This window comes from Chenopodium album, chromosome 17 (genome assembly GCF_948465745.1).
Source record: "Chenopodium album chromosome 17, dcCheAlbu1.1, whole genome shotgun sequence".
Classification (NCBI taxonomy): Eukaryota; Viridiplantae; Streptophyta; class Magnoliopsida; order Caryophyllales; family Amaranthaceae; genus Chenopodium; species Chenopodium album.
Genome location: NC_137850.1, coordinates 11,105,438 through 11,113,525, shown reverse-complemented (window position 1 = coordinate 11,113,525; position 8,088 = coordinate 11,105,438). Strand labels below are relative to the sequence as shown.

General features: G+C 38.5%; 1 non-coding gene across 1 annotated transcript; it reads right to left on the bottom strand.

Annotated features, from left to right (window-relative positions):
- Positions 1 to 699: 699 nt before the first annotated feature.
- On the bottom strand, positions 700 to 810 carry LOC145590322 (small nucleolar RNA R71). Its single transcript, XR_014101949.1, has one exon. It is a non-coding gene; the product is annotated as a small nucleolar RNA R71 (small nucleolar RNA).
- Between the last annotated feature and the right edge of the window lie 7,278 nt (positions 811 to 8,088).

Sequence of the window (8,088 nt, the reverse complement as noted above, 5' to 3'; positions counted from 1 at the left end):
GCATTGTTACCGGGGAAATGTTTTTATTTTTATTTTCTAATTGTTTGTGTAATCTAAATTATTTTATCCCGTCTCAGAGAACGCAAGTTCTTTGGGACAAATTTCTCATATTTGTTTGTTTAGTTATGTGTTTATGCCTTGGGGTTCTAGATCAGGTTACATTCCATTCGATCTTGAAATCTACCGATCTTTTCATAGACAGAAGAATCTTTTCAGACAAGTACGAGCCACTTCCGAGGGTAATATACCTTTGGAACCCCCATCTGATTCTAGTGACACAGACGTTTCTTCATAACCAGAATCAAAGATGGCAAATCCACCACCTCCTCCACCTCGCAAGCTTAGCGATTATTCGCAGCCATCCTTGACAGATTTTCCTCATATTGCTCCTACACTTAATATCAATGGAGTGGAATTTGAGATTAAACCCCAGTTTATTACTATGATTGAAAGGAAGCAATTCAGCGGAGCTAAGGGTAAAGATCCAAATCTTCATGTTTTGGATTTCTGTCAATATTGCAATACTTTTAGGCAAACTGGGGTCACTCAAGACCAAATTAAGGAGATTCTTTTTTCCCTTTTTTTGTGTGGTAAAGCTAAATTATGGTATAATGGATTGAATAGAATTGCACTTGGTATTACTGACTGGGATACTCTTTCTTTGAATTTGTATAATAACTATTACCTTGCAGAGAGAACAGTTTTATTAAGGAGTTCAATCCGAAATTTTGCCCAAGAAGCTGATGAAAGTCTATATGATGCTTGGGAAATATTTAAGGATTTGCAAAGAAAATGTCCCCATCATGGATTAGCATAGTGGCAGATAATCCAAGCCTTCTACAACGGGCTTGGAAATTCATCTAGATCAATTCTTGATTCAGAGGCTAATGGAATATTTATGAATCTTCAAGTAGATGTAGCAGGAATAGTTATCAAAGTGATGGCAATTCACAATTCCCAATATGTGAATCCTAGAGGCTTTGCAAACAAAGGGAAACATAGTGTCGATTCTGTATCTTTTGTGCAAGCTTAATTAACTTTTATTTGTCAGAAATTAGATAATCTTAGTACTGTTTATCCTACTTCTGTAGCTAATGTTTCAGCTGTTAATAATAACACTAATGAAGCTTTTTGTGAAAATTGTGGAATTGTAGGTCATTGGGAACAAGATTGTATGAGTTTTGTAGAGCAAGTTAATGCCTTTCAAGCCTATAGGCAAAATAACCCATACTCCAACATCTATAATCCTGGCCTCCGGAACCATCCATATCTTTCTTACCGTAGCACCATGTGCAAAATCCTCCACCTCCACAACAAGCACCACAACAGAAATACTACCAACACCCTAACTCTAGCCAGAAAACCCAACCACAAACTCCACCTTCTTTTACTAACCCTGCCTTGTCAGAAATTAGAACGATGTTAGCTAGTATGCAAAAGCACATGCAGAGTAGGGATGCACAAATTGAATTGATCATAACTCATAATAAAATCATGGATAATCAAATTGCACAACTTTCCTCTACTCTATAGACTCGCCAGCAAGGAGCCCTACCATCGCAATCAGTACAACCCACAGATCATGCTAATGCAATTACTTTGAGGAGTGGTTCACACTATGATGGGCCTTCTATGCCCAAAGATGATGAACTTGTTACAACAACAATTGCTAATCCTAAATCCCTTGTACCAAGTGCTAATGTTACTAACCCTGTAGGGCCCCAAGAAAAAACTTACTCTGCTGATATTTCTTTACAGGGTAAACCTCAGGAAAAGGGTGGAGATGCGCAAATCCCTACTATCCAACTTCCATTCCCTAATAGACATCTAAAGAATTAGTTGGATAAGAAGTTTGGTAAGTTCTTGGAGGTTATCAAGAATCTGTAGGTTATAGTTCCTTTCACTGATTTAATCACTCAAGTTCATGCATATGCTAAATTCATGAAGGATATTTTGACTAGGAAGAGAGCCTTTAATGAGGTCGAGACTGTAGCTTTTACCGAGGAATGTAGTGCATTACTACAAAATAAATTCCCACCAAAATTAAAGGATCTCGGTAGTTTTTCTATACCTTGTCATACTGGTAATGTTTTATTGATAAATCATTATGTGATTTAGGTGCTAGTGTCAGTGTAATGCCATCGTCTGTGTGTTCAAATCTTAATATGGGTGATTTAAAGGTTACTAATATTTTTCTACAAATGGCAGATTGTTCTGTTAAATACCCCTTAGGTAATTTAGAGGATGTTCCTATTAGGGTTGGTAAATTTTTTATCCCTGTTTATTTTGTTGTTTTAGACATGGCTGAGGATACACAAATTCCTATTATTTTAGGAAGACCTTTCCTTCACACTGCAGGGGCCATAATTGATGTGAAAAATGGAAAACTAACTCTCTGTATTGGGGAAAATAATATTACATTTAATTTAGGGAGAGTTATGAAGGGACCTATACTAGAGGAGAAGTGTTATAGTATTGATGTCATTGATTTTATATGCCATATAGCTTACCTCAGGTTCTCTCCCAAAATCCTTTGGAGGAGGTGCTATGTTATGATCTTAATGCAGGTGACGCTGACATATGGAGCAAAGAGGTGGATGAAATTGAGCACGCTCTATCAAACGAGAAACTTAGCCCTGATGAGAATGGTAAGGTGGAAAATTTAATTCCAGAATCGTACTCTGTGGAGGTAAAGAAACCTGAACTTAAACCTCTTCCTTCACATTTAAAATATGTAAATCTGGATGAGTAGGAACTACACCCTGTGATCATCAGTACTTCACTCGATGACCCACAAACTTCCCAACTTCTAGAGGTTCTTCGAGCCCACAAGAGGAAAATTGGGTACAGTATTGATAATCTAAAGGGTATTAGCCCTGACTTTTGCATACAGAGGATACACCTAGAGGATAATCACAGGCCAGTTATTCAACCACAGAGAAGGTTGAATCCAAACATGCAGGAGGTCGTCAAAAAGGAAGTTATGAAACTACTTGATGCAGGTATTATCTACCCTATCTCTGATTCAAAGTGGGTAAGCCTTGTGCAGGTAGTTCCAAAAAAGGGTGGGATGACAATAATAAAGAATGATAAAAATGAATTGATTCCCATTACAACTGTAACAGGATGGCGGACGTGCATTGATTATTGTAGATTAAATACAGCCACTAAAAAGGATCACTTTCCTCTTCCCTTTATTGATGAAATGTTCGAAAGATTGGCTAACCATAAATTTTTCTGTTATTTGGATGGGTACTCGGGATTCTTTCAAATCCCAATTCACCCAGAAGATCCGAAGAAAACAACATTTACATGTCCCTATGGTACTTTTGCTTATCGTAGGATGCCCTTTGGATTATGTAATGCACCTGCCACTTTTCAGCGTTGTATGATGCGCATTTTTTCTAAATTCATAGTCTATTATGGAAGTCTTTATGGATGATGTGTATGGACCTTCATTTGATAATTGTTTATCTAACCTCGTTGAAGTTTTGAAAAGGTGTGAATAATGCAATTTGGTCTTAAATCGGGAGAAGTGTCACTTTATGGTGACACAAGGTGTAGTATTGGGTCACATTGTTTCTGACCAAGGTATACAGGTAGAAAAAGCAAAGGTAGAAGTGATTGAGCAATTACCCCCAGTAGTGAATGTTAAAGGGGTAAGGAGTTTCCTTGGTCATGCGGGGTTTTAACGTCGCTTTATCAAGGATTTTTCTAAAATTGCTAAACCACTAACTAAACTTCTACTTAAAGATGCTCCTTTTAATTTTGCTGACTAGTATCTTGAATCTTTTAATAAGATCAAGAAAGCCTTGATTTTGGCTCCCATCATATGTGCTCCCGATTGGAATCTTCCATTCGAGATCATGTGTGACGCTAGTGATGGAACATTTCTATTGTTATATTAACTTTGGATAAATAGGGTGACTCTAATACATAATGCCACTTGGAGAACGTGCACCAAGCGAGTTGATATCATCATTTCTATTAATATGATAAACTTTGTTAATATCGTATGCTTTAAGTACTACGAGCCGATACCAATTAGACCCAGGAGAGGCGCATTGGACTGCGGCCAAGAAAATCCTTAAGTACCTGAAAAGGAACAAGGTAAATTTCTGGTCTATGGTGGGAGTAATGATTTGGTTGTTGAAGGTTACACCGACGCAAGCTCCCAGACAGATAGAGACGACTTGAAGTCGCAATTAGGATACATATTCTATCTAAATGGAGGATTGTTTAGTTGGAAGAGTGCTAAGCAAAGCACAACATCAAATTCTACAACCGAAGCCGAATACTTGGCAGTTTCTAAAGTAGCTAAGGGGACAGTTTGGATTCGCAAGTTCGTTGGTGAACTTGATGTGTACCCTCCATGAAGGGTCCAATAGATCTATATTATGACAACAATGGAGCTATTGCTCAGGCCAGAGAGCCAAGGGAACATCAGAAGGTCAAACATGTCAAGAGGCAATTTCACATGATAAGGGAATGGAAGTTCGAGGGAAAAATCAGAATTTGTAAGATTGGAACGGACTACAAAGTAGCTGATCCACTCACTAAACCTTTGCATCAAGTGAAACACAACAAGCACGTTAAGGCAATGGTAATCAGGCACGTTGGAGATTGGCTTTGATTTCCCTAGTCATTTGTTTTAGTTAATTTTGGATATTTTAATGTAAAACACTATGTTGAACCATTCAGTTTTGGAGGAATTTAAATTTTATCAATTTTTATCACACCATTTCTATTTGATTTTGGTTTAGAATTAAATATTTAGTCCATTCGATTCTGAGAAGATTCAAAAAAGGGTATCAAGACAATGTCTTGGATAAAGAAACACCTATTAAGTGAACATTGAATATTATAATCGATTATCCCTAATCAAGGTCATTTAAGTGTTAGTCGATTAATGACTACTTGAGATTAGTGTGTAGTATGGTTTATAGCACCGTTTCTTATGCTACAAGGACATGATTGTCATAAATCATTTGCACGGGTATTGGTTTAAAACCATACCGGATAGACCTATGAAAATACTTTAAGAGATTTAAAATCGTCATAAGTATATTTCTCATTATGGCTATCGGAACCTCTTTCCTCGACCATGAGTATTGTAAGTTCTCTTGTTTAAGTACTAGTCCGTTTTGATGTCTGTCAAATGTTTGCCGTTGTAGACACCTAAAAATGTCTCCCCGAAACCAAACCCGATGATGAACAACCTTTCACCACCATTATTGGTCGAGTCGAGTATTTAATCCAGGGAGTGCTTAAAATCCATATTCAATTAAACCCAACTCGCAAAATAGTCAACGAATCAGTCCTAATGTCTAGTCAATACATAGTCCAATTTATATTTTGGCCCGAACCTTTTTAATTCATTTTGTATTATTTATTACTTGAGCCCGATTAATGAATAATAACCTAAATAAGCCCGGAGCTATGAAATGACACTTAAAATACCGAATGTTAATTATTAAGAATTAGGTCAGAAATGAATCTGGACGATTTTTGGGCAAAATTGTGCACCGTGACACGGCGCCCTATGCCGCGCCACGGTGGACAATGCCATGGCACGTTGCCCAGCACCGTCGCGGCACACACACCGTGTCACGGTGCCTAATTTGGGTTTTTCCGCGGTGCATATCTCTTCTAGGGTTTTGTGTGATCCCCTACTGATTTCCTCTATAAATACCCCCATCCTTTATGTAGTTTAAGGCATCAAATAATTCTCTGTTCTCTCTTCTATACTCTAGCCTAAACACTAGCCTACCCTATTCTCTCACAATACTTCCCTCAAGCACTCCACACTTTACCCGAGGTTCCATCCTTAAACCAAGGCGTGAAAGGTAGAACTGTTTGAGGGTTTAGCCCTAAATCAACTTTATTTAATTTAGTTTCAATTACTATTTTATTAATTTCCTTGAAGTTACTAACGCGTTTATTATTTTGCAGTTGCAAGCAAACAAAATCAAAGTAAGGAATCATGTTCCTTTCATTTCAGTTATTTTGCTAACGATTTTTATTATGTTTGTTATATATTAATTGTTAGATTTATTGTTGAATTGCTTCCAATATTAATGTTTATTCTATTGTTATTATGATCACCATATTACATGTCAAAGGGAATATGTAATTGAAAATCATGACTAATAAGATAATTTGGACAACCGGATTAGGTTCCTTTTTAATCTTGTTATTTAATTAATTGATCACGAATATTTTAGAATTATATGTTGCATTAATATTCAACCAATTTAGCATAATAATAGTTTAGAGCAAATTGAATATTTGTTTGTATGCCTTTGAGATCGCAGGAAATACTTTTCACTATAAGAATCGAGTAGAGGCCAATACGGGCGAATGTGACTCCATGATTCACTTCGTACCATCATCCCCGATCCTTCTTTTGTGGTTTCGAACCATATGGAGTTAGTAATCTCATGGATTATGAATGGGGTGTAACCTTCATGGGTCAATCGTTGTTGCCTTTTATTGTCCCATTATCGTGGTTTCCTTTTATGATCCGTGAACGGTTTACAAGTTCCTTAAAAACTTGTTGGCGGCTCCTTACTTTTCTTGTCCCTAATCGTTTTCCCTAATCGTATATGTATATTCCCACTTCCTAAGAGTGCCAAGCATATTCACACATGCTTAACGTAGGCGCATTTCGAACGACGCCTACAACCGTATATGGGGATTATAACGACAACACTTGGGCGGCTAGGTCCTCTTAGTAAGAGAATCTAACAATGCAAGACTGGGATAGGGAACATGTCTTTGTTATTTACAAGGCCTCTTGAAGAGCGAAATTGTGAAAATGCATGGTCGTGCTCTGATGAATTTTAGAAATCATCTGCTTATTGACAGTCGAACTCGGATTTCGAAAAACACTTCTGGACGTAATAAGGATGACGAATAATCTTACCTTATAGTTCAAGAAGAGACATTAGAGGACATAGAAAATAGGCTATACACTAAAAGCGCACTTATCCGGAAGGACAAGTGGGAGATTGATAGGAATGGTGTCCTTTGAACAAGTGTATTATTCCGATAGAGGGTTCGGAATTATTAGAAAGATAATTATTCGGTAAGGTCAAGTGATCGGAATGCCTAGCTGGAGGCCGCTTCCGATCAGTAATATTAATGTATAATTAATATTATAGCTTAATCTTGACTAAATCCTTTGGGTCACACCCAATCAAGTAACTGATTCGACATGACGAATTAATCCGAAGGAATTATTGAGTCGTTAGAGTATTATGAGCAAAGACGTTGGATATCGAGCTAGGAGCGTCGAAACAGAGCGTCTCAAGTCGAGTCGAATTTAGGAATCGATAAGACAGAAAAATCAAGAAATCAACAAAGTCACAAATACCCCTAGCATCGGAATGCCCCGAGCAAACCCAGTGCTAGGGCCATTGCAGCTAGGCATGGAAGCCGTACCAAGCCGAGGATGCTAGCAACGCTGGCTGGTGCGGCATGGCTAGCCATGTTAGCGTGCTAGCGAGGCCAACAACTAGCAGCATGCTAGGCTTTGCTAGCTGCTGCTAGCGCTACACGCGCTGCAGCCCGCAAAGTAAGTAGCGCTTGCTGGGCTTGCACGCGCACCCGGACTGGCAGCTAGGCCCAGTTGAGCACCGGGCTGCCAGCAAGGCATGCTTTGGTGCTCAAGGCCGAGTGCTAGCTGGCAGCCCATGGGAGATACCTTGGGAAGCCGAATTTGTGAGGGGAGGCTTGGGGAGCAAGGAGGCCTTGTGGTCCTTGTTGTTGTCCTCACCTACTCCCTTAGTCACATTGTGACACTTGTTGATTATTTTGCCTTTTTCATTTGATTTTTGATTTAAATTAAACTGAAAAAGGTGGATTTTACCAACTCTCCCACATTGATGGGAGAGAGGAATGTTCAAGGGGATTTTTCTATAAATAACCAAGTATTGGGAATTGGGAAATCCACTTTGAGTTGTGAGCTTGAAAGGATCACCAAAAGCATGAACACTTTCGCTCTTAATAATCTAAGTTTCTTGGTCTAGCCTAGGCTAAGCTCCGGGGTAGGGGTCGTTCAGGTCGGCCTTGAGGGTGTAAGTCGTC